At 48.3% G+C, this 27,917-nt stretch overlaps 1 protein-coding gene across 1 annotated transcript in view; it reads right to left on the bottom strand.

Moving 5' to 3' along the window:
* The window catches only part of Soxn (SRY-box transcription factor soxNeuro), a 404,681-nt gene extending 377,265 nt beyond the window's left edge, over window positions 1-27,416 (bottom strand). The window contains exon 1 of the transcript XR_013082871.1: window positions 26,589-27,416. The gene's annotated coding sequence lies outside the window, so the exon portion shown is untranslated. The remainder of the gene's footprint in view (window positions 1-26,588) is intronic.
* Window positions 27,417-27,917: the final 501 nt, after the last annotated feature.

Raw genomic sequence — 27,917 nt, 5'->3', positions numbered from 1 at the left:
CGACGGCGAAAACGTCGGAGACGGATGATAGCGAGGAGAAACAACCCCCTTCTCGCAGAAAACAACTTGCTTTGCAGTGGAGACAGAAAATCGAATAGTAATAAGGAGTGGAGGGTTGCTCCAAGCATATCGAAAGAATGTAAAAGTACTGAACACCCTCTAACTTCTTTTACAGCAATTTACGTGCGCGTGGAAAGAGACACAGAAAACTACACTACGCATGTTTGTTTGATATAGAGACACAAAATAGGGGGTGGAGGGATGTTTGAAGCATATCGGGAGGATGCAAAGGTGCTGGACACCTCCGGGCTTTTGTCACATCGCTTGTTTTATACAAGCTCGCAACGAGCTATATCCGTTGTTTCAGCGGAAGTGATTATGGCGAACGTGTTTCTGCTTCCGGAGCGATTCACTTTTCAACACGAGAACGATATTTCCCATCGAGAGTTCCCGTCGCGTTAATGCGTCCCGATGCACCAACAAGGACCCCGCTATAATTTTATTTTTTCCCTCTCGCTTCCCGTTCGTGACAGGATCGTCGCGGGGGAGGGGGTGATAGCGCGAAGAAGCAACCCCTTTCGTTGTAGAAAGGAACGTACACGCGGAAAAAGACATCGAGCGCCGCCGGGGGCCCGCGTGCCAGTTCGGTATAAAGACACGCAATCGAGTAGGAAGAAGGGGGAGGTGGTGGAGGCATGGTGAAGCGTATCGAAAGGATCCACCACTTCCACCCCCGCCTTCACGGGTACGAGGTTTTCACCCCCGCCTCCACCCCTGTCGACGTCGTCGTTTCGTCGCTCCACCCCAGGAAACCCTGTCTCCTCTCTCGCTCTCTCTCTCTCATTCTCTCACCCTCTCTGCACGCGGCATATCAGATCGAGTCCCTCTATTCCGCGTCCTCTATTATTTCTTTTATCAATCTGCGCGCTTTCAGGACGCTTTGAGGCGCCCGCTGAAAGCTGCGTGATAAATCATGAAATGTAAGAACGTACACGGACACGCGTCGTACTCCATTGCGATACACGTGCAACGGCAGATAGAGTGATGTACGTGTGAGGAGAAACTCGAAGAGAGACTGAGAGGGTCGGGGAGAGACATTTCTCTCTAGAAATGGAAGAGAGAGAGCCGTGAGAAGAGAGAGAAAGAGAGAAAGGAAAGGAAAGAGGTCCGTGGAACGAGAAAAAGACTCGGAGAGGAAGAGAGGTCTTGATAGCAAGAAAGAACCCTGAAGAGCAAGACGGAGCCTTTGAAAATCAAAAGACAGCCCCGAAGTGAAAAATAGTGCCCTAGAGAGCAAAAGAAAGACCTAGAGAGAAAGAGAGAGTCCTAGAGAGTAAAATCGAGGCTTTCGAGAGCAAAATAAAGCCTCGAAGAGAAAAATGGTGCCCTAGAGAGCAACAGAAAGCCCTGGGGAGAAAAACAGATCCCTAGAGAGCAAAAGGAAGCCCGGTGGGAAGAGAACCTTGAAGAGGAAGAGAGAGAGAGAGAGCCCTGAGGAAGATGATAGAGACCCAAAGAGCAAGATAGCCCCACAAAGAGAAAGATAGCGAGGAGGAGACGCGTATTGAGGGAAAAAGAGGCATAAATGGGGAGGGAGAGAGGTGTTAGTGTAACGCGGGGGGGATGTAGGGGTGGCTCGTGTGCAACAAGCACGCGTGTGTGCGCCCGCTCTCGCGAGTGTGTAAATACCTACATATAGAAGCGACGGTTCAATAGGCGGCATTGCCGGGGCGAACGGCATCCATACAGCTCGCCAGATGAGGTCTTCTAGCTTCCGTCGAGTCCGCGTGAAAGGATGCCCCAATAATATTCCATTCACCAAACCACCCCCGCACCACCTCCCCCAACTTCCACCCTGTAGCTTTCCCTGCCGCGCGCGTACATAGCCGGCCTGGCCTGGCCCGTGCCCACCCCGCGCCATTGATTTTTCATTCGTCGGCTTTTCAATAGTTTGTTATGAGCTTTCCTTCGGCGACGTCTCCTTCCTCTCCCGGCTCGTACCGAGGGCCAGGCTTACTCTCTTTCTTTCTCTTCCCCTCTTCCTGCTCTCTCTCTCTCTCTCTCTCTCTCTCTTTCTGCTTTGAAACCAGAAAACCTGGGGGGTTGGGGCGAATTTCCGACAGGACGGGACGAATCGTCGCACGCTCGTCCGACGGCGAATTAGATGCGTTTGTTGCGCGAGCACGTTAAGCTGACGACTCGACTGCTTTAGGGGTGCGTGCTCGATCACCCTGCTACACCGGAAGATCCAGGATTCAGTCACTGAAGATCGAGGATTCAACTGGGAATCTAGCGGCCAGGTTTTGGGGGGAGCGTGGTTCTAAAGTGTGACTAAATACAACCCTCAAAAGTGGGGGTGAGATACGGTGTATCACAATCGGGTCTCTCGAGCCTGCAAGATCATAAAGTGTTCCTTGAAACCAACCGTTAAAGGATTTGCATTTTTTAGTTTTTAAATTCGATCACGACGATGGGTGGTTAATTGTAGGATAGTCTTTGGAGTTACAAACACCGAAGTATAGTTGGTGGACAACTGCACGGGTGCAGTATGTTCTCTTTATTAACCAAAAATGCTATATCGTCTCTAGAACCTTGAATAATTGCTGTATAATTTGTTTCGAGCCCCCAACTCAATTCACTGTCAACACTGAAGCAACTAGTCTCGTCAGAATTTTTTGTAACGAATACGAACAAATTATTACGGTTTAAAAAATTCACACAGACACTCAGAAGCTCTACCTTGAGAACCAATAGACAATTTTAGCCACTGAAGCTGTCTGTTCCAATCAGGAGAATTAAATATACACATGTGTGTCAGGCCTCCCTTAGGGATTCACTCTGCATTCGCGATTAATAATTATTGCTGAAGAACCTGGCAGACTTTTTCATAATCTGGCCGACTACTTTTGGGAATGAAAGAGGAACGCCTCGGCGTCCGCGTCGAGCAAAAAGGCAGCGACGGAATTCGCGTCGCGGCGACAGGTGCGGCGAAAATCTTAGAAAGTATTCCGCGGCGAAACAGAGCGAAAATAACCTATAACTTTAATCAGGGATGAATAAAGGCAACCCTTTTCGGAGCGGCGCTGCGTCAAGGCGAAGAATGGAGATGAGGATGTAGCCGAGTATCGGCATTGTTTCCAAACAAAGCACGCCTTTCATACCACCGTGTACCCGCCCTGCAACCCCCATCCGCTCGATCCACCCACAACCACCGCCCGTGCACTCCCCACGGCTTTTCAGTCATTTGACACGCAAAGAAGTCAGGCAAGCCGGCATTGTGGCGACCACCACCACTGCGACCTATTGTTACCAGACCACTACCATAACCGCCACCCCCGAAATCCACCCCCGTTCTTGCTCTGACTCTCTCTTCGTCTTCCCGGGCCTCGCCACCTTTGTCGAATTTGACGCTCGATTCGATCACCGTTCCCCGATCTCCTTACACCCTCCACCCCTGTGCATCTTGCCACCGAACCGTTCACCTGTTAACATCCACCCACACTTATCCTTAAAAATATTTTTAAAAACTACTCGTTAAAAATTGCTATACTGAATTATCGTACATCACCAAGTTCTTCGTTATCGAGCTCCGAAAATATTGTGGATAATGTCTCAGGGAGAAGAGATCTGTTTGACCAATTTTTTCGAGCAGTACAGGGTTGTTGAATTTGGAAATTTCTACAGGGATGGCTTCAATAATTGAATACAAAATCTTAAATCTTGTATTGCTCTTATTCGTGGGAGTTTTACTCCTCCTGGAGTGAAACGTACTCAGAGATGAAGTAGACTTTTTCAACCCGTACAGGGACATTGACTCATATGTCTAATTAAAAAAAAAAGAGAATACAATCTGCTGGAGAACTATTTACCACAGAATTTTCACTGATAATCATTTTCAGAGTTGGGCAAAATGTTGTGTCATCAAGGAACGACCAAAATCGCACTGAACGTATTAAAATGGAGGAGCCGCGCTTCGGGGGCCGGGTGTACGCCGAAGAATACTTAGCAAAGTTAATTTATCGGACGGATCAGTCGAAACGCTATCGCAGAAAGGTGCAACCGTCACCGTATTGGATCCGTCAGATCTCGGTGAGCTTAGCTCTCTCGGAACGTTCGCAGGATACGTCGAGATCCAGGCTCATCAGGTCCGGTAATCGCGTCTCGTGTTTCTCATTCAGGTGGTCCAACGAGCAGACATCGATGACGCGCGTGCGAGAGGATCCGGGGACCATAATGCTTGCAGAAACGGAATCGATCGGTTGGGATTGGCGTGAAAAGGAAACGGGGCGAGGGGAGAGAGAGGAGAGCGAGAGAGAGTTTCGCGCTCCGTCAAGAGCCGGAGAGGGTGAAAACCACCCCTGCGCGCACCCGGTCTCGCTATTGTAGAAAATCGTGGGAGCCGTCGGGAATCGACGAATCTCCGGAATGAATCCGCGGGAAAATTGATTTCGGAAAAAGACGGTGTACCTCGGAAGATCTCTGTCTGTCCCTGTTAATGGTACAAGGACGAGATGTTCAATCTTTTGACTCTTCTTCATCCGCTCATCAAGTCAGACCCTGAACCTTCCATTGTCTTATTCCAATTCAAAACACGTTTCCAGGGTATTCTGACGAACAGCCTTGTGACCTTAGTGGCTGTGAACACTTCCACCCACCCCCCCCCCCCAGGACTGTCGAAGGAAAAAGTTCCGATCAGGCCGCGAAAAATACTAACATGCGCGTCAAGAGCGATTGCGGCGCGTCGCGGCGGAGCATCGCGCGGAATTATGCATCGGGCTGCATAATTCCGTTACAGGCACGCGCCGCTCGGCGCCGCGTCGAAGGGGAAAACTCGATGTGACAAACGAGGCGTCGTGACGCTGTCACGAAAATACCAGCCGAATGCCCGATACGCTCGTCCCCGAGCCCATTCTATTCGAATGTCGATACCTCGCGCGTCAGTCTTATTAATCTTCCGGCTCGGGCGAGGCGAAGCGAGCTACCGATATATCGCGTATTATAAACGGTAATAAAAAGAGGCTCCGACGAGAGGCGAAAAGGGGGAAAAAAACAAGCGTGGAAGAAAGAAAAACAGAGAGAAAGAGAAAGAGGGGGAAGGATAGAGGCAAAGGGAGAGAGAGAGAGAGTGAGAGAGAGAAACGCGGTGAATAGAAAGGGGCGGTTGCATTCAGCGGGGGAATTCTATGCGACCGGTACAATGTGAGTCCTCTCGCGGAAAGCTTGCGCCCGCGCGCGCCCGCCTGTTCGAGATATCCAGACTTCGCGACGCTGAATAAGCCGCCGATGTGAATTTAACAGGCGCAATCGCTCTCGCCGCCCGGAGCTTGCACGCGCCGGGGCCCTGGGATTCGTGACACCACACCAACCCCGGCTGAAACATTTTTTTAAAACTTCTATTACCCTTCGAAGTCCAGAACCACTTCGTTCCAGATCTTGCTACGACATCGTATATGTTATTCAATTTTAATTTAACAAAACAATCATTAACCCTTTCGCTTCGGCAGTCCAGTCCGCCGAAGTGCCCTCACCGAACGGAAACATGCGCCAGAAATGTGCACAGTCCGCGTGGTTTTTGTATATACGTTCTTCTAAGGCTTAAATAATTACTATGCTTAATCAAACAATTATTGCTCTAAAATCAACAGAAAATGTTCTCCCGATATAGATGAATTCATCATTGCCACAGACGGTACATAAATACACTCACATAGATGCCGGATATATCCGGCGCTCGAAGCGAAAGGGTTAACAAACAGACATTATCACGCTTGTATCTAAGAACTTACTCAAAATTTAATAAGTACGAGTAACACAGTGATTTCTCTGTATATGTCGCCAAGACCTGGATGATAAAGCTTCTTTCCGAGAACCGAGGAGACCGAGAGTCCGCTTTCTTGGTGGCCACCAAACCGTTAAATGCTAATTATTGGACGACTAGAATTTCGCGAGAGCTTACCCTCGTTGGTTCTCGGGCGCGAAGAGCCGTCGCAACTCCTTCTCTCTGTCCATCAATGTTACTCGTTCGACGATCCCAGCAAGACCTACAGCCGATTCGACGCAACGACAGAAATTTTAGGTTGCTACTTGGGAACATCCGTGTAAATTGTTCTTTAACCCCTTGTTCTACGGTTTATTTTACGATTGCAGTTTATTCGGTATTCTTCTTCAGAAGAAGAATGGCGATCTGGTAAATGGTAATGGAGCATCGAAGAGAATTCAATTGTTACCGTAATGCGATCAAGATACCTCGACTTTGTTGACATTTCTAAACACTTTAATGTTTTTTCTATTCTGCATTTGACCCACTCGTTTTATACATTCACGACGAAAACGAGTTGAAGAAATTTAAAACAGTGGAAACATTAAAAGAATTTAAGAAAGTTGATACAGTGATCTCTCTATATATGTCGCCAAGGTCTAGATGATAAACGTCTAGGAATTATCCCCACTACTGCGGGGTACACCTCGTGAGGGGCCTCGGACGCCGAGTAGCGTAAACATAACACGACTCGGGCATGTCTCCTGGACGATACACGACGTTGGCAAGACCCGTGTTGTTGACATATATCGAGAATCCACTGTAGCGACAAATTTTGTACGCATGGGAGGAGGTAGATCGTGTACAATGAAAATATTCTCGATCTGGAGAATGACTTGGCTTTTCAGTTAAAACAGTTTCGAGTGCAGATGGTTAATATGATACATGATTCTGCGAATACGTACCGCAATACGACCTCGGCGAAAAAAATTGGAAGCGTCGGTCAGAGCATAAGGGTTACCAGGAAGTGCAATATTTTATTGATGAAACATGTGGGTGTCAGTGAGCATCGGATGGCGAAACAGTGAATAATCGAAAGACGCGGTCGAATCGTTGGAAGTCGGAAGGGGGCTTGGGAGCTGCGTCTGCCGACAGTGGAACCTGTTAAAAGTTGGGAACCGCGCTGTCAGAATGGAGTGGCGCGATGAAAAGGTGTACACAGGTGCACAGAGAGAGAGAGAGAGAGAGAGAGTGTGTGTGTGTGTGTGTGTGTGTGTGTGTGTGGCGCCAGTGTCCTCGGTCACACGCACAGAACGAAGGACGATCGCCGTGTGTAAAACGGACCGAGGAGAAGCGGGCGTCGGTGCGGGGGGTGGTGTCGGATAAAGGGTGGCGCGGGAGCGACGAGAAGGTGTGCGGGGGTGTATGGGGGAGGAACGGGTGCGGAGAGAGTCCACGCGAATATGTTATACGCTCAAGCTCGTTCGCTCGTAACCGCGCAGTAGAATAGACGAATTGTTCGGCAGCGGAGCTTTTGTCTATTTTACGGAGTTCCAAGGGCTTCGAGAGAGCGGAGGGGGAAAGAGGAGGAGAGAGACGGGGCGAGATCGAGAGAGAGAGAGAGAGAGAGGACCAAAAGCTCGGATATATATTCTCGACTGAACGTTGTACGGATTCGCGCACCGGGCGTTCCTAATTATTGTTTTCCAGGCGTCCGTCCTTTCTGGTTGCTGCGGCGACTGAAATTCTCGTTTCGAAACTTTCCCTTCGCTGGTGGCGTCGACGAATTACCGCGGAAACCGCCCGCTCTGCTTGCTCTTTTATTTTCTTTTCTTTTTTAATCCCCCCGTCTCTTTCTGATACCGCTCGAGCGTGGACACGTCGCTCCATCTCGCCACCCTCTCAAACTGTTCGGTGAAATACAGCGAGGAGGCACCGGGAGAGAGGAGGGGAAACCACCGTGCGGTTTCGAAAATTGTAACATTTTGGAAAATTGTATCCCCCTCCCCTCCCCCTCCACCCCTTCCCCGACGGAGAAATCATTTGTCCGCGGCGCGAGTGTTTCGCGATCCGACCGGGAGTTTTCCATTTTCGCCGGGAGGTGCGCGGGAGGATACTTAAATGCATTTCCGAGGGACAAGATAACGAACGTATCGTTAGCTTTTGCACGGCGCGCGCGGAACGACCAGGGAGAAATCGTTGTGTAGACGAGAGAGAATAAGAGAGTAAGAGAGAGAGAGAGAGAGAATTGGAGAGAAGGAACGGTGCAATGGGGCGAACGAAAGCGGAGCAATAGGGGTGGCCAGCGGAGGAAAGGGATGACGGCGGGGCGGTCGTATCGGTTAAGTGGGGGAAATTGCAAAACAATGAGACGCCGGGGTAGGGGTAACAATGTGAGGGACAATAGGCCTGATAATGTGCCAGAGAATGGACGCCTAGACAAAAGAGTCGAATAAGGGCGCGCGCACCTACCCGATCCACCACCCACATTACACCATCGACTCGTCCGACGACGTATAGAGTACGGAAAAAAGACACCTGCACGATTCGATGTGGGTTATTTTAGATTTCCACCGGCGCTGAACCCGGCCCGAGCTAATATTTCATCCAACGATTGCGTTCATTCCGTTCCCCGGGAACAAACAGCCGTTGCCATCATCATACCATCCTCTGCATACAGAAACGAAGCAACTGCTAGCCTCGCAAAAATTATTTCAACAATTTCGTCGCTCCATTCTTCAGATCTGATGGACCAATCAATGTCTCGTCTTAGCAATTTCAGAAATCTGCATTCCTCACACAAATCTAAAAAAAATCGACCAAAGAATGCAAAAATTTATGTATTAGGTCTTCCCATAAGTTCGTGCCGTGGATATGTTTATATTATTCACCATTGAAAAGTATTTTAATGAAAAACCGCAGAAAATTTGATAGCGACGGTATGATGTCTTTCCCAAAACGGTCAGAAGAGGTTGTGGAATGAAAGGGTGATCACGTATTTCATTTTTAGAATTTAAATGGTACAAGAGTGAACGGCACGAACTTATGGGACGACGTAATAGAAAGAGATTCTGTACCAAAATTAATGTACACAAATCTATATACAAATGATTAAGACAAGAAATGGATGTATTGGCAATTAATAACAATATTTATTTCGCATAAAAATCCTCCAGTCGTCTATCGAGTTTCGAGTCAGGTCGAGGTGGCGGCAAGATTTTCCTTCCGGGACGTTACATCGATACTGTTTGCACTCGAGTTCGATTCGGTGGAGTTAACGTCCTCGTGGTCGAGGCGGAGCGATCAAGGTATCAGAAGCGGGGAATGCAACCGCTATGCGGAATAAAGCGGAGGGTTCCACGAGCAAGCAGGGGATCAGGGACGAGGGAACCTACCGCAATGCCAGAGGCCAACGCCTGACATAACCGCGAGTTCTGGAGGGGTTGCGAGAGTCAAGGGGTTGAGGGATCGGAAGCTCCGAGTAACCAGACCTCGGCTCGTCTGGCGTACACCTGTTGTTTCTACTTGCCCCGGAGCTGGCGGCCTCGCGTCGCCTATCGGGATCAATTTAATAAAACACTGTCAGCGCGTTTATACTTTCACCAAGCCTCCGCCATCCTTCTGTACTTCGTGGTCCTACGTACTTATAGGTAAAGTTAAACAAATTCAAGTAGCAGCCGCCACGTGAGTACGACAGGGTTGAATAAAGCTGGTGTTGGGTCGAGTATAGGCCCTCTTTCATCTACAATGAATTCTCGATATATGTCAACAACACGGGTCTTGCCAGCGTCATGTATCGTCCAGGAGACATACCCGGACAGTGTTATGTTTACACTCCTACGGGGTATACCCCGCTCTAGTAGGGATAATTCTGCGACGTTTATCATCCAGACCTTGGCGACATATATAGAGAGATCACTGTATCAACTTTCTTAAACTCTTTTAATGTTTCCACTGTTTTAAATTTCTCCAACTCGTTTTCGTCATAAATGTATAAAACGAGTGGGTCAAATGCAGAATAGAAAAAACATTAAAGTGTTTAGAAATGTCAACAATGTCGAGGCATCTTGATCGCATTACGGTAACAATTGAATTCTCTTCGATGCTCCATTACCATTTACCAGATCGCCATTCTTCTTCCGAAGAAGAATGCCGAATAAACTGCAATCGTAAAATAAACCGTAGAACAAGGGGTTAAAGAACAATTTACACGGATGTTCTCAAGTAGCAACCTAAAATTTGTGTCGTTGCGTCGAATCGGCTGTAGGTCTTGCTGGGATCGTCGAACGAGTAACATTGATGGACAGAGAGGAGGAGGTTGCGACGGCACTTCGCGCCCGAGAGCCAACAAGGGTAAGTTCTCGCGAAATTCTAGCCGTCCAATAATTAGCATTTAACGGTTTGGTGGCCACCGAGAAAGCGGACTCTCGGTCTCCTCGGTTCCCGGAAAGAAGCGGAGACAGAAAAACGCAAAGAAAAGGCGAACGCGGCAGGAGAGCCGAAGAACGCGGCCTGGGGAGAAGAAAGAATCTGAAGGAAGGAGAAGCTCTGCTCCGAGGAGGGAAAAAGAGCGGGGCACCGAGGACAGAAGTGGCCGTACAAGGCGGGAGCGCCACAAACAGTCCATAGAAACTCCCCGGCCGTAGAATGCGACTGCTTCCTCGTGCAGAGCTCGTGTTCAAGCGGGCCGAGCAAGAGACAGAGAGAGAGAGAGAGAGAGAGAGAGAGAGAGGCGAAGAGTGCGCGGGCGCGCGGCGTTCCCGCTCCCGCGCCTGTTATTTAAGCTTCGCATAATGGCAACTCTTTTATGCTCCTTGTGTCTTACATCTGAGACTGTGTCGCTCCAGAGGGCGCATTCATTCCCGTGAATGCGGTGCACAGGCCCCACAATGGCCTTCTCCGCCCCGCCTGCAGCAGCCGGAGCTGCACGCGCTCAAAGTGCACCCACTCTAAGGATGCGCGACGCGGCCGCCTTGGTTTACAGCCTTAGGACAACCGACGCGCGTCCCTCCTCCACCTCCTCATCCTCCTCGTCCTCCTTTGCCTATCTCTCTATCCGCGAGCCTCTAGCCACTCTCCTCCTTCCTCTCCGACAGCGTCTTTTGCCACTCTTTCAACCCGCTTCCGGTTTGATAGTTAATTTACGCCCAAGACAGCCTACTTTGCCAGAACACTCGCCCTCAGCCGTGACATGCGCTAACCTGTTAATCCGGACGAGTTAACCAGACGCGAATGTTCGTTTTCTGCATTTTCGTTTCACGATCTTGCACTTTGGTGCAGTCTGGGCCACCCCCCTCCTTAGGGAGCATAATAGTCGTTGCTAAAATAATATAGGCTGATTCCACGTGAGAAACGGAGGAGAAAATGTGTGATTATATTTTTTCCTACGATGCTTCGTTTCCGAGAACATTCAGCTCGAAAGTGCATCGAACGCACTCGAAGTAGAAACGGTCGGCCATGCACAGACACAGTGCTTCTGGGCTTGCGAATTTTCGAATGCGTGTTTCTTGAAAATGGAGACCTGTAGGGAAAAATTTTATTGCATATTATCGATGCAGTTTTTCACATAGAATCACCACCTTGCATTTTCTATTTTGTCGCAATCTTCGTTAACAAATAAATAAATTACAAACGCGACAGAAGCACCAGTATAGAACCTACTCTCTCCTAATTATATTCGTTATGAATAGTAGTCAAAAATTATAAATTCGCAGAAAAATCTACCAGCCAATGGACCGCCATCGCCCATGCATTACAAACTGGAACGCTACAACAATTATAATAAATTCTCCTAATATGCCCACAGTTGAAGTGACGTTGTCCAAGCACGACCATCCTCGACCACTGGATCCGTTCGGTCCTCCAGCAATTAGAGATCGATGGCAAGGTCGTCTTGGTCCAAATAATTTCGTCGGATTTTTTTTTTTATATTGTTGGGAGGAGGCCATCAATAGAAGAAAAGCTCGATCCGCAAACTTTTGTGTCGCCGGTTTTCCGCGGCGGGCGACCTTCCGGGTGGAGGGAGAAGGGCTCGGAGACGACTTTCGAGGCCGGTTTATCGTCGAACGATCGTTCCTCCGAATAATCGCGAACGTGCCTAACGATCGTGGCCGGGGGTGGCCGGGTTCGTGCACACGAGGCACGCCACCTTGCGATCGGTCACAAAACAGCGACACAATAACCGGGCCGCAACAATGCCGCGCGACAATGCAGCGCCACCAACACACCGCCGGCCCGAATCCATTGTCTGTACTTCTCTTGTTCTCCTTTCATCCCCTGCACTTCCACGACGAGCCGCAAAGAACGAGGGAGAGACCCGGCGAGAGAGAATCGAGCTGCCGCCGAGCCGCGGCCAAGCCGAGCGACTGAAAACGCTATCCGCGGATCTCTCGCGACCTCCGCGGACTCTGTCTAATTGGCCTGGCTCGATTAGGATGTCCCTCGATTCGACTTTTCGTCCGACCATGCCTCCCGGTCGCATCTGATCGTCTCGATCGAGGTCCGAAGCATTTCCTCCGACGATAAGGATTTACTAAAGCACCCGTTGATTATTAATCCTTTGCGCTCGAATGGCGACTCCGAGACGCCAATAGAAATTATTCGAAACCTTTTCAACATTATCTCATATGCGCAAGATGAAGAAAATTATGTAGAATAGAAATATTCTAAATCGGAAGAAAAATCTTTGGGAAAATTGGATGCTGGATCAATGGCATCGAGTGCAAAGGGTTAAAGCACGACTGATAACTGAACTAGGGATTCTTGTGTACGAGGAGCTTTATGCACAATAGAAATGTTGTGCATCAATTTTAAGAAACTGGAGCCAGGTAAGATGTTCTTTCTTTAATAATTTTAATAGATTAAAAATAACACATTAACGTTTCCTTTGTATCAGTTCAAATTGGTATCCATTTTTCTCATAGATGTATAAAGTTCGCAGTCTAGTTAGTACAGTATATTCTTGTGTATCACGTACTGTAGCTCGTCTTCGAGTGTTGTACATAGAAATTCAAGAGGATGGTGAATATCGTTTGCTTCTACGAAGGAACTAAATACCACTGATTTTTATTAGAATAGATGCTCGGAATAAGGAGGAGCTTTACTGCATCATTTCGCGCGACTGCATTCTTATAATTCGTACAACTGTCGAATAAGAATACGGACGTTTGAGAATGGCGAGTTCGGTGTTGAATAAAATTTGAAGAGGACAGTGGACGGCGTTATTCAAGAAGCAATACAGTGGACAGTAATTATTCTTATAGTTACGGGTCTCTGGACGTGTTCGAGGGTTAAGAAATTCCATTACGAGGGAGAGAGTGATCCCGGTGAAAGGTATCCGCGATTTCTCCCCGGGAATAAAAAAAGTACTACCGGAGGAGTGTGGGGGAACGTTGAAGAAGAAGATCGACTACTTTGCGAGGACCGGGGCCGAAAGAATACGAAGTACCAAACGGGGAGTACCTTCACGCAGGAAGATGGATGAGAGAAAGAAAAAGAGAGAGGGATAGCAAGGGCGAGTATGCGAAGAGTGCACAGAGAGAGAAGAAGGGGGAGGGGGGGGAGAGAAAGAAGGAGTTAGAGAGAGGGAGAGAGAATCGGCCGCCCCACTCATCCTCCCGTCCGTCTCATTGTGTCGGACGATTGTCTTAGAATAATGGCGGAGACTCACAATAGTGACTACAATGCTTGCTCGTCTAACAATGCGGTGACGTCACGCAGCGTCGTGTACGTGAATGTACCGGCACGGGCGCCCCGACGTCGTGTGCGTCGTCTCTTCAGAGTTCCTCTTTCTCCCTCCCTTCCCTCCTCTTTCTTCGCGGCTCCTGCCATCTTTCTCGCCCTCGTAACCCCTCCTCTTTCGCTGTCTCTCACTCTTTCACTCCCTCTCTCTGTCCCTCTCTCTCTCTCTCGATCTCTTTCTTTCTCTAACGCCCTTTCCCACTTCTGTCGCGATTCTTCGTTTCGTTATTCGCGGCCCGATCACCCACTTACGCTCGAGTGGGGTTCAATTGGCACTAGGTTCCGAGATTGCACGCGTTGGATACGATTAACGGCGCTCCCATCAACGGGAGACCCGCTGAATAATACCCACCGTTCAGTTGCGAGATATTAACGGTCCTTGGGTAATGAAAAATTTTACACAGACACCAGTTTCCCATATTCGATCGACGATAAATATTCCTCTTGCACCTATCTGTGTGATTCACTATATCGTAATTAGTTGGAATTATTAGGAAATCAAAATCTTGTTGAATACAGTGATCTCTGTATATATGTCGCCAAGGCCTGGATGATAAACGTCGCGGAATTATCCTCGCTACCGCGGGGTATACCCGGTGAGGAACCGCGAACCTCGAGAGGCATCCGTCGCCGAAGAATGTGAGTATAACACGGCTCGAGTATGTCTCCTGGACGATACACGACGCTGACAAAACCCGTCTTGTTGACATATATCGAGAATTCTCTGGAATATCACGGTTGAGCTACGAGCCATCAAGGGAGGAATTTTTTTTGAAAAATGTAATGCATAGATTGATTTAAAATTTGAAATATCATTTACTAACGTTACAATGTGAACAAAAATATTTTTTATAAATTTTAATCGTTAATATCAATTGTGCAACGGCGGCTTGAAAATTGCGTCCTGGAAATGCGCCGTGCCGCGTACAGTGCACAAAATTATCTGAAACAAAAAAATCAAAATGGAAGCGTTAGTTCATGCAAATACGCACAATATGACATTCTTCTTTTATTAAAATTTGCAAAATTGCAAAAATGGAGGAGTTTTGAAAAAAAACGGATTTTCTGTTACGATTTTCTGTTAATAACAATGTTTCAAATAAAAAAATTTTGAAATCGGAGCTCGCCATGTTGTCGCCAATTATTTATAGAATATATATACCAAGTTGCATAAAGATCGAGTAATCAGTTTTTGAGCTGCGTTGCGCGGCGTTCGAAATTTTGCGTTTCGAGAAAAATGCGTTTAAAGTTGGAGTAACAGAAAAATCGTGGAAAAATCGTAATTCATTTCAACTTACCGCGGTTTTTTGCTAATCTGCGATTCCAGGGCCATAGAACAGATCTTTCTCTTCCTCATAAAGTTGTACTTCAGCCGTTTTTCTTCTTTTCTTTGAAAATAACGTACAAGAACATCTCCGATCACTTTCTCACTATTTTTATCGTATTCCTGAGGAAATTTCCTATCCACTTAAACACGAAAGAAATTGCTCAAAAATTTCATTTTACACAAAATTCCCGTCGTAATGGCCTTTAATGAAAAATTTCATACAAAATTTCTCAAGTTGTCTGCCGGCATTGTTTACATTATAAATATGAGTGATCCGATCAGATTGTCACAGTGTCAGAAATTAATTCTCACCTCATACAACAAGCAGGTCAGAAAGAAACCATCTGGTTCCCCATCTCCGTTACATCGATCAACTTTGACTTTCATAGCTTGCGTGCACAACCTCCGGGCCGCCCTTTCGGGCACACCCCTGCGTGACTGCAGATTCGGTTAAGTCATCCCCGGGGATGACTTCGAAACCCGGTTCGCCTCCCTTTTCCTATTGTGACGCGACAGGGCGTCGGTCAGTGGGGTCATTAGGCGAAACGATAAGTGCAATTACTACGGATGCGCTTCGATCCTCCCCGAACCACCCCCTTAACAGAAAATTCGGTCGAACGCCTGTTAACCCTTGATGGACTCGGGATACCAGCTTACAAGGTCCACCACAAAATTCCAATTAATTCCGTACATCTTCATATTTTTCAGGGGGAAATGTCATTCTTTCTCTATTTATATATGGTTGTCAATTCCCGCCAAAAAAATTATAAAAACCGAGAAGATGCAATTTGAGGAGCCTCCCACAAGATTGTAAAAAGTTCAAAGGACGACAAGAAAAATAAGAAAAATCTCGTGCTCGAAGCTCGCCACCAAGGGAAGCGTCCTTTCCGCATCCTCATTGTGGAATGATCGAAAGGCGAAAGAAATGAACGCGAGAGAGGGAGTCGGCCATCGACGAGATAAGAATGCGCGTCGGCACGACTCGCTCGCGTGAATGCGGCCGACTGTTAATTAATACCGGCATTCAGGTGGCATTAAATTGCGCGAATTGTGCGCGCGGGCCCGCTCCGCTCCGCTCGGCTCGGCTCGGAACGGCGCAGACGCCGCCTCGTCCAAAGGCCAGGTGCACGGTGAAAAGGCTCTTATTAGCGAACGGCGCTGGCGCATCAGATACCCCGTCGAATCGAAAGAACCTGGAGAATCCTGTCGGCTGCCGTGAATCCGACAGGATCTCGCCAACGCGGAGAAAGGAGTCTGCAGAATCGAGGGGGTGGGCCTTCTCAGACGAGATTGCGAGACGTTGCACGCGCCGCGATTTAAATACCCTTTTGCAGGATCCGCGAGCTGCCTTTGGGGACCGCCTCGATGCCACGCAACTTTCCGAGACGTCCTCGAATCCACGAAATCGAGCCCCGAATCCTCTAAGATTCGAATTTGTGCTTTCCTTGATCGATTCGTTTACGTTCCTTCAAGATTAGTCGAGACGCTTAACACGTCGACTGACTAACCACCTCCAAAATGTCCTAGCAATACAAGTAATGTTTAGACAGCGGATCTTTATGCAAAATAAAAATTGTATTAACTCCAAGACGCAGAAGTTACATAGACATTTCTTTCTTTCCTTTAGTTCTTTGATCATTATACATTATACATTATACATTATACATTATACATTATAGGTATTATACAACAGCATTTCTACATACATTCATGTTTTTTCTATTCTGCATTTGACCTACTCGGTTTATACATTCATGAGGAAAACGAGTTGAAGAAATTTAAAACAGTGGAAACATTAAAAGAATTTAAGAAAGTCGACACAGTGATTTCTCTGTATATGTCGCCAAGGCCTGGATGATAAACGTCGCCACTGCCGCAGGATATACCCGGTGAGGGGCCTAGAAGCTCGGGAGGCCTCGGACGCCGAGGAGTGTAAACATAACACGGCTCGGGTATATCGTGTATTGGTTTCGGCCTATTAAGGTAATTAAGGAAGATGTATATGGTTACCATTTCCTTTTTAGATTGTAAACGGGTGACATGATTCTTTAGCGCCTTTGAATTGCAATTTTCATCGTGATGTATCCCAATAAATCGAATATTTAGCTAAACCCTGAAGGGTTTGAAGGAGTATATAGTGAATATAGAACACGTGGACGAATCTGCAGGATTACGATCTAGACAATCGCGGACCCAGAAGATCCGATTAAAATCTCAGAGACGATGATTCGCTCCGGCGGTTTCTCAGGGGGCTGTTTGCTCGCCGTTTCCTCGAGGGTTGGGTACGAACAGAATAAATAACCGATCGGCAAAAACTCACCCCTCCCCGTTCCCCTTCGAGGTCCATCCATCGGCGAACGAGAAACGATCGGCGACGTACAAAGCGATCTTGCGCGCAGCAGGAGTAACGACGATAGCACAAAGATTTCGCGAAAGGGGTGGAAGGGTGAGCCTGCCCGTGCGGCGTTGGCGGGGGTGTACGCGGGGGTGGAGGGAGAGCAAGAGATAAAGGGAACCCAGAAAGACAGGGGTACATTGTGCCGGGCCGCTTGATACTTTATTCCGTATAAAAGGAACGACGGAACAATGGCGGGAACGCGGAAGAATGGAATGAAATGGGACCGAGGGAGATGGATCGGGAGAAAGGGAGAGACAGAGAAAGAGAGGGAGTAAGAGAGATAGGCAGAAGCGCTCGCGCCAGTGTGAAGACTCATCACTCTGTAAACAATGCGCGAAGCGAGAGTGACTCAAAGAGTGGCGGGATCCTCAGAGTCCTTCCCTCGACTGCGAGGAGAGGGGCGCAGGGATCGGATAGTCCGTCCCTGCTTTCATTTGTCTCGCGTTTCGACTTTCTTGATCATCGACGGCTTTCTTGCTACCCCTACAGCTTTGAGGTCTTCCGTCAAAATTAAGAGCCCCTGTATCAAGCCGAAAATAGGGGCACAGCCGAGCTCCCTGCAATCGAGGCCTCGATCGATCAAGGATCGCTTCAAAAGCATCAATAAGTGAAACTTTAATTTAGACTTTTTTCAGGTGGAGTTTCTGATTTTACGGTACTGTGCTGTTCAAAATGAAACTATGGACCAAAAGTGCTTCGATTCCGGTTAGGCATCGTAGTTAATACTATTTTCAAGTCTTTTGAGATGTTGCACAAAAGGCGGATATCTTATCGTGAAACTAGACGTTACCACTAGCTTTACCTTCCTGTTCCTTTTCTTTCTTGTTTCGCGATTTTGCAGTTCCGTGCACTCTTCGACCTCCCCTCTCCTCAGGGGGGATAATGGTCGTTGTGAAAATAATATATAGCCTGATTCTACGAGAAAAATCGAGAAGAAAATGACTGGTAACATTTTTCCGAGAACATTCAGCTCGAAAGTGCATCGAACGCACTCGAAGTAGAAACGGTTGGCCATGCACAGACACAGTAGCTACTGTCTTGTGTATCTTCAAACGCGTTTTTCTCGAGAACGATGTCTCCTAGGAAGAAACATTAGTCCATTTTATCGATGAAGTTAAGTGTCACTCCTCGTTAACAAATAAACAAACTACCAATCCGATAGAACCAGCATTACAGGAAATACGTGAAGACTCCTCTGATTATCTCCGTTATAAATAACAGTAAAAATGTATAAATTTGCGGGAACATCCGCCAACCAATCACCTTCGTCGCACGTATACTACAAACTCAAACACCTATAATAATATATGCTACAAAGTGAAAATAATACAATACAAAATCAAATACAAAACTAAGAAGTCGTTAGAAAAATTTGGGAACATTTTACAATTCACTTGGACAATTTTTGTTTCGCGTCGAGATTCACAGACCAGGGTTCAGAACCATGGATTAAATCGTGGGGAACATGCGCGGAGGGTTAACGTGCCCGAAAAATCGCGCGTGCTGCCGTGACGACATTCGTCAAAGAAAAGGCGATCGGTGTTCCGTGTTTCGTCGTCGACGGCGATCAAAAGGCGTCGGTTCGTGGGAGGATCGTCGCGGAAACGGAAGATTGCGGGCGAGGGTACCAGGAGAGGCCACGGGCGCCGTGGGTCGTGCAGAATTCGAGAGCGACGACGACGCCGTCAACGACGTCGACGTCGGCGTCGTCGTGGTGGTGGTTGTTAGGCGAAGGGCTGACAAAGCTATCGGCCGGCCGGGCGGGGTCCGCGGTATTGTTGGGCGAAGATAGGATTCCTTTGACTGTCCGGGACTGTGCGAAACCGTCCAGGAGCGTCGGAGGGCTCCGAAAGGACAAGGGGCAGAGAGAGGGGAGAGAGGGAAGAGAGAGAAAGAGAGAAAGAGAGAGAGAGACAGATGCCGCTTTACATAACGCGTTATCCACCGCGACGACGGACGCCGAGAGCCGCGCCTCGAGAAAGAATCGTTTGATGTCGAAGGATTCATCGCGACGGTGCTTCACCGGCAAGAGAAAGGCGTCGTCAGGGGTGGGGGGAGGGCAGAGACGGGAGGAGAGAGAGGAGAGAAAATTAATTTCAGCCGGCGAACAGAGAGGGAACGAGCGGCATCCGCTCCGCTTGAACGCTTCGGAATAGCCGACGAACCGCGGGAAACCTTTCGACTGACCGGGATCGAAGCGACAGGATCGATGATTCCACCCTGGGTCCGCGTCGCGGCGCTTCTTCGCCCTCCCACGTTCACCACCCCCTCCCCCGGTAAATTGTTATCTACCCCCGTTTTGCTACGGTCTCAAAAATTCGGCTCGGCGAGCCGGGTATTTCACCTTAAGCCCAGGATTTACCTGGTCTATCGTCCTTGTACGCTATGGCCGGTGATTTTGTCGCTTTTTGTGGGGTACACAGCCGCTTTTACAAGATGAGGAATCGGTTTAGCGAGTTTTATTCGAGTGTCAGTAGTTTTGTCCTTTGACAGATCGTCGACGGAGCAACGATCTATCGAAACAACCGGATTATTCTATCTTGGAGCTCTTGAGTCCAGGATTTGCCCGTCGTTTTTCTGTGCTCTGTCGGGTGATTTTGTAGCTTTTTGTGGAGTACATGCACTTTTTTACCAGACGAGGAATCGGTTTATCGATTTTTATTCAAGCGGCGGTAGAGGCGCTTTGACAGAGCGTCGATGGCGCAACGATCTTTTAATCCTTCGCAATCGATGTTGTTTTAACTCTGTGACTCTGAGGTACAGGTCTTCCGACCTCGAATATTTCACTGTATATTTAATCGTGCTTCACTTTATTTCCGGTAACCATTCAATTATCGTATGAATAAAGTTCTGTTCCGTACAGTGTTTTAATTTCGAGAAGCCATCCACGCTTCTGACAGAGACTCATTTCTCTCCTGTTTTGAATTGTATTTACATTGTTCAGGTTGTATTCGCATCATTCGAAATGTACGATACTTGCATCACCCGGACTGCATTTAGACCTTCCACGTTGTATTTAGATCCTACAGGTTATGCTTAGAACGTCTAGGAATCGGCGATTGCATGTAAATATAGGAGTAGCGTTCGGATCACAAAGGTCTCGAAAACAGGTGAAAAGGATTGCTACAGCGGGGGAGAACATCAGCCAGCCGGCGTAAGTCCCGTAAAAGGAGAACCAAGCTTTCCCATGGCAGGAGAAAGAGAGAGAGAGCTAGCTCGAGGAAGGGGAAGAAAGACGCAGGGGGTGGGATGAGGGTTGAAAATATTTAGACATCCGCGAAGGGATGAATAAGACTAAATTGTATCCACAATGCTGTCTCAGAGGCAGACGCGCTCTGAATAGCCTTAATAAACTCGCTGAATCCTCGGAAATATTTCCAAGCCGGAGGAGTACCGAATGCGGCGAAAACTCTTCTCTCCCCCCTTCCCCTGCACCCCTACACCCTCTCGTCTTCCACCACCGGCTTCGCGTTCTTCTCGTTTCAGCAAAGCAACCGCCCCCAACCCACTGAACCCGCGACGAACACCACCCCCCGCTGCGAATCTTTATCGTCTACGTATCCGCGAGACGAGAACGTGACGGGCCCCCTTGGAAATTTCTTGGGACGACCGTGATCACACTGCACTTTTGACACCGTCGCGAAATTTACAAAAACTCATTGCACCCCCGTGTTTACCGAAGTAAATCAAATAACAAGCCTACCATTCAAGTTTCACTTCATTCTTGAATTTGTTAAGATTTTCCCGTTGGAAATGAGATAATACATTTTTGAAAAATCAGGCGATACAACGCAACACGTATCAAACAGTTTTAGTACTCGAGGCAGGTTTCGTTCGAGTGGTATAGTGTGCGCACGCATCTGAAGTTAGAGGGGCAAGGGGGTGAATAGTCTCTGGAATAAGAAACATATTTCACGTGTTGAGCATTAGTTTTACTTCGCTGCACTTTGATCTATTTTTATGGATCGCATTCTTCACGCAACATTTTTCCAAAGGGGGTTCCATCCCCCGTGTACAGATTCCAGTTCGACAGGCGTGCCCCGACGGTTTCCAATGAGATCGAGAAAAATTAGGGACACGATTCCTCCATCTCGAAACAACGGTGCCACCTTTTGTTAGGGTCGCGTCGAAGCGCAGACCGGAAGCGCGCCGCGGTGAGCATCAGGGTCTCCCATCGGTCTGCATAATGCGTAGATTTGCCACCCGCCGCGACACACTTTTCCCCGCATTAGGGAAAGAGCATTCGCTCGTTTGCTCCGCGGAGAACGATTTGTACGAAACTCGGAAAAAGAGCCGCGGTCGCTCGGCTCTCGAGGCCGCGCCTGTCGATTTTCGAGAGGCTCAGGAGTGCCTCCGACGTAAAACAAACCCCCCCCCCCCTCTCTCTCCCTCTGTTTCCGACGTCTTTCGCGTTAATTCTGCCTAGTTAACCCTACCAGCTTCCCGAGCAAGATTCCCGAAAATGCCAAAACACGACTGAAAAAGTCCTTCCCACGTCTAATTTTACCAAAAAAGTCCGAAGCACGAAGCACAGACTCGCTGCGACGTACAGTTTTGGCAGAATTGACAACGGGGTTGGTACTCACAAATTTCCTGAACTTCAAGGGCTAGTAGACTCGGTAGACTTTCCTGGAAGGAATAGACTGTCATAAATGTTCCCCGACACTCACCACGGTGGGTTGCAAACAGTGAAAAATGTGGGTTAGGGGATGAATCGTGCACGATTCGGTAACAAATTGGAATTTCGAGGGACCATAACTGTCGACCTCTTTGGATTGGTTCGAGGAATGGTTTCTCGGGACATGGGGTGTACGTACGTTCGAAGATTTCGGGCGAAAGGATGCGGAAGCACGGTGGACCGTGAAAATGGAGCGTTCGCGACTCGACGCGGAGCACGAGTAACGTCGAAGGGCGGCTCGAGGTAAAAGTAGGAGGTCGGGGGATGAAAGGGGGTGCCTCGGAGGAGGCTGGAGGCGGAGGCGAAGCCGGGCAGAAACGGATTCACGATTTCGCATGAATCGCTAGTTACTGAATAAAGTCCTTTCGGCCGGGTTGGCCGGAGCCTGGCGCGGTGGCTGACTTTACTTTATTATATGTATATTCGCTGCAGCCTCGGATGGAAGAGGGTTTTCGCGGAGTTGAAGGGACCGTCGGGAGGGCAACTGTGCGATGACGGGGGGGAGGAAGGGGAGGGGGATCTGGGGGTGGAAATGTGGGGAGAGGGGATGGTCGACGGGGGAGGCGGTGGGCGGAGGCAGTCATTCAACCGTGCGGTTCTATGAAATCAAAGGCCACATTGTCACCGGAATTACCTCCATTCGGAAACGACGTATTCAGGCTAGCAGGCGCACGTGGAATTAACCCTATTTGTTTGCCGCCTTCGAGTCGCGTGTAACGAAGCCACGATTTATTCGCGTGTGCTCGCGTGTGCGCCGAGCGAACACGCGAAACGCGACCTCGCTGAGGGACACATGTATCCTTCTTCTCTTTCGTCGAATGGAGGAGGATTCAGAATCGATATAGGATGACGGTGAGAGAGAGAGAAAGAGACAGAGAGAGAGAGAGAGGACAGAAGGAAAAGGAGTTTGTTCACCGGCAAGAATCCTGAATCGCGGCTAATGAGTCGTTACCAGTCGTTCGCGCGCACGTCCCGCTCCTGAATAAAATACGCGCCCGTCAAACGGGACGACGACGTGACGCCTCTCCCAGCTACCTCGACGATTAAGCCGCGTTACGTCGTTATCGGCGATAACTCGGTGTCACACTGTTGAGCGAATCGAGCACGCTGCCCTACGATTAATTATCATAAGCGAGTTTTAGTAAAAATGCTGCGGGGACACGAATTTTATTGCATCGGAAACCGTCGAGTCGGCTTTACACCCTCGCCGAATTGGTCGAGTAGCTTCCCGATTTTTTAGAACGATACAAAATTTTAATAAGTGGTCAGTTTATCTAGACAGACGTCCACCTTTGGTAGAACATTTTCGTTTCTTCAAATTGCAAGTGCAAGCCTAGGCTACATCTTGGAGTGCACCTTGAACTCCTGCATCGATTTATTTCGTTGGCAGACTGCAGATTTTTATGTAAAATAAAAATTATTTCCTTTTTTCATCCGATTGAAGATAATAATAGAATTATATCTTTAAATTCTCCAAATGTTTTAAATGAACATGTTTGCGTCTCCTCGCACGAAGTAATCAATTTGTCCAATACCAGTCTAGTACAATCGCTTGCAACCTCTACAATACATCCAACCTCCAAAACACATTCAAAATTGAACTGTATACTGTACGTTTCTCCGCTAGACGAGGAACACAATTGGCAAGATGCGCTCGTCCAGTCTTCGTCGTGTTCGAATTAACCCGAAAATATGTATTGCTAATGTATGCAACGCACAGGACACTCAGGCTAATGATCAACGTAACAGGGAGCTCGTGGGAGGGCTGACAGCCCTCGAAAGGTTTCTGGCAGCCGCCTAATCGATGGTTGTCCATCGCCTGACGTATGTATATTCCGCTCGGCGATTTTATTTCGGACGTGATCGGCGGCTGAATGGAAAAGCGCCGGGGACATATATCGTTTTTCCGATGGAAAGGCGCCAGTCGAATCCCATTGATTAATTTGATCGACGATCCGTCACCCGCGGTAGTTTGCCAATAGGGTTATTATAGGCTATCGCGCGTCGTCGAGCCTGTCAGCTGTTGGCGTTACGGTTAAACCCGGCCGAAATTTCACGCCTGCAGATGACACCGCCTAATTCACCCGGCTATATACCTCACACACGCCGCGGTATCGGTTTAGGAGATTCGACCAGCCCCACGGAGTAGAATCCTCTCCCCCGAGAGAAACGTGGGAGAGAGAGAAGAGGCAGGTGTAAATTATAATTATTTCGGTAACATCTGCCTCGAACTGGCTCCTGGACCTTGCTGGTGAACGAATGGTCGATTAGGTGCCCCGTTAACTGCCCTCCTATATTATAATCGTGAAAACTTCGTAGTTTCAATCGAATATTATTAGGCTTCGAATGTGAAAAAAGTAATAATTATTCGAGAAAGCAGAAGTCTATAATTTTGATATTTTTGTCGACAAGAACGTACAACATATTTTTAAGACGAATCGATTGCCTTGGCATTCGTGATTGAAAAGAGCTTCGAGAAATTTGGGCCCGGTTAATGAAATTATTCTTTGGTGGAAACAATGGGGAAGGGGTTGAACAACGGTGCACTAGCCACGTGCCACACGCTCACAGGTGGCTGCAGGACGTGCACGCACGTTCCTGACGAAGGAGCCCGCAGGGGGAGCGTGCCACATTATTCCGAAAGCTTTCAGGGGGTTCGGCCTTAAAACCGCATCGAGGACCACCCCCGAAACCACCACCCTCGTTCGCTCGACAATGCTCGGTTTTAACCCCTTTACCCTGTAATATCGAATCTGGCTTTGATTTCTAGCAACTTCATCTTTGCATAAAGATCTACGGTCTAATAGTTAATTTCCGTCTGACATAAACAGAATTCTACGTGTCTCTCACAGATGCTCAATTACTCTAGACACCGACTCTTTCTTTTCTAGAAAATGAAACAGACGTGTTCTAATCTCTGCAAACTGCAATTGTACAAGAAACCATAGAGCAAGGGGATTTGGCACACCTAGCAAGATGGACGAACGATGGACAAAAAGGGGTGGCAAGGACGTAGGGTGGTACATTGGACGTACCTTTCGTGAACAAAAATCGCAAGCTAGGGGGTGGAAAACTCGAAGAAACGAAGATAGAGATATTAATTGAACAAGGTGAGAGAAGTTTGACGAAGAGAGGCGGCGGAAGGGGGTGACAACGATAGAGGGTTCGATGGGAGGGAGAGGGCAAGAGTATAAGGTCAGAGAAGCGTGCAAAAAGCGCACGCAAAGAAAAACAAATGAACGCTGCCTAGCCGAAACAATTGAAGCCTGCGTGGAATAGGGGTTGCTGGCCTTTTATGTTGCCCACCCTCCTCGCTCGCCACCCCCGACCAACCACCGCCACCTTCCCCTCTGTGCCTAACCCGCAGCTATACCCGACGATACCACCTCCATCGGCCCGGTGCTCTCTTCTTCCGTCAACCCCCTACCCACATTTTTATTTCTCCCCCGCTTTTTGGCCCTCGCTAACCACCCCCTCGTTGCGAGGTGGAGGGTGTGGGCGCCCTCCGACTCGGGACTCCGACGTGGATATTCGAGCGATCGTTCTGATGAGGCCTTTATGCGATTCGCGGGAGCCTTTCAGCCGCGCACGCCTCGGATAAGAATTTCAATTTCTCTCTAGCGGCGCGCGATCGTATCGGCTCGCCGCTTATGCATCGCTGATCGCTTCCTCGTTTTCCCTCCCTCCCTCCCTGCAGGACCCTCTTCGTTTATTTCTACCTTCTGTTTCCTCCTTTTTCCGGTTGTTTTTTTTCTATTTTTTTTTTTTCGTTTTCGCGTGTTTTTTTTTCACGGCCCCGCCAAGTGGTTCGCAACGAAGTCACGGGACTACTCGCCGGTTCGAGAGCTTTCCACGGTCCCCTGCTGATCGGAAACAATGAGTCCGTGGGGTTTTACCTGCCCACCCCCATCCCCCTAGCGTGGAATCGCGGACCCTCCATCGATCAATCGGAGCAACGACACGTGCGTTTTTAACGTCCTCGGGACCAAGAGGCTCTTTTGTTTCGCAATTCACCGTTTCGCTCGAGCAGGTGGAATCGAGTTCCTGCCGAGAAGATAGGAACGTTGCATAGGAAAAATCATGCGGTGGCAAACATGCTCGCGGTGCCGATAAGACGGCAAACATTGTGGCTATCTAATCTGGATCGTCGGAGTTGCGCGCTTGTCACCGAAGCTGTAAACAGTGCCCGCCCACGCGTGCAACGCCTTGTCCGAGAAACTTGCAAAAGATGCGTACCTTGCGACAATCGTCTTAAAGATTTTTCAAGTCAAAAAGTAGAAAGGACATCTAAGAGCGATATAGTGTTACTCCGACATAGAAGCACTCTCGTGAAAACCAATAGGCGCAGGGATTTAAAAATAGTACGTATTCTAGCTTGTCCTGTATCTTCTGCTCGAGGTTGTCGCAAGCTAAGCAAGTGTAAATAATTCAATGTCGACTGTTATTAAATATAGGACAAATGGAAATCAATTTTTTATCATTCTTTTTTCATTATCAATTTTAAAATTTTAGAAAGCTGCATTGAGACACAAGATTATTCAAAGCTACAAAAGGTTTCCAAGGTCACCAAAATCCAGTCAGGAGTGAAATAAGAGCGAGGTGATCTATCGATCTAGAAGCAACCAGGACGCAGCAGATGCAGTATAGAGCTGAGACGAGGGGACCAGCGAAAAGAATTCGAACTTACCGCGCCCGGACGCAGGCCGATCGGCACACGCAGCAACATAAATCGAATCCCGTTGGGCCTGGATCGAGGCACGGCACTTTAACCGACCACTCAGTCAAAGCCAAACGTCATGGCAATCCGCGAGCACTACATCGAGCCGCGTCGACGCGTGTCACTCGTCGAGGGAAAATTTCAAAACCGAAATTCCGAGCATTGTCCTCGCGTCAGTGGCGTCGTCACTCGCACGCGCGACGATTCCACGATCGAAAAACTGCGAATAGATCATCGCACGAAAACGATCCACAAACAAACCGGCCACGATCTACGAAGAACCACCGCCGAGAACCGCGCGATTAACACTACCGAAAAACCGAGCGGACAGACGCCACGATCTTCGCCTCGATCGTTGGACTTCGATCCTGACGATGGAAGATTCTTGATCTGCAATTCCCATAGAACGGCAGTTTTCTATGGAAGCGTGTTCCTCGTCGAGTGATTTCTAGTTGATGGCCGACACTTGTCACTCCAGGAAACGCGATGCACTTTTGCACTCCGGGTACATCCACAAATGAATTTTGTAAGACACACTTGGACGGAGCGTGGTACCGTCGACGACAGACGGTAAAGGGTTGAATTGTCACCGGAAAAAGATCGCGGGAGACACTACTGTTAGGATGGGAAAGCGACGATCGCACGTGCGCTGTTCACCGTTTCGCGCGCCGCATGCAACTGATCGCTCGCTCCGCGGCCGTGCGGTCCCCACTGCGCTGCAGCCCCACTACCACCCCCGATCTCTGTTAACGCGCCACGGTTCCGGTATGCTTAGAGCAAATGGTTAAACAAGTGGGAAATCATCCGCCCAGGATCCATCGCAACCCCTGACACCCATCGACACCTCCACCTCGCTCTCCTTCCCTTTTTCGGTTCACTTTTACCCCCTCGTCTCTAATCTACGGTCACAGTCATGGTTGTCGCGCTCGTGTCCGGTCTATTAATCACTCGTGAAATTAACCCTTTGCACTCGAAGCTATTTTAACTCCAAAATGAAACATTTCTTCCGACCTAGAATATTGCCCTTCTATATATTTTTGTTATGTTATACATACGAAAATGGTGCAACTTACTCGGACAATACCGAAATGTTTAGTAATTTATTAAATACAAACAAGTTTAATAATGTAAAAAATATTTTAAATAATGATACAGCAATTTTTAGTGATACCTTACAGGCACCATTCGAGTGCTAAGGGTTAACAGCGGTGGAAATTGGCGAAATAGCAAGAGTTCATGGATCATTGTTTGTTCGTGTCGTTGGTGACACTGTGAGTATTTTTCTTGTTTACTTATAGC

This window comes from Halictus rubicundus, chromosome 1, assembly GCF_050948215.1.
Source record: "Halictus rubicundus isolate RS-2024b chromosome 1, iyHalRubi1_principal, whole genome shotgun sequence".
NCBI lineage: Eukaryota > Metazoa > Arthropoda > Insecta > Hymenoptera > Halictidae > Halictus > Halictus rubicundus.
Note: the sequence above shows the minus strand (reverse complement) of the source record. Positions and strands in the feature narration are given on the sequence as shown.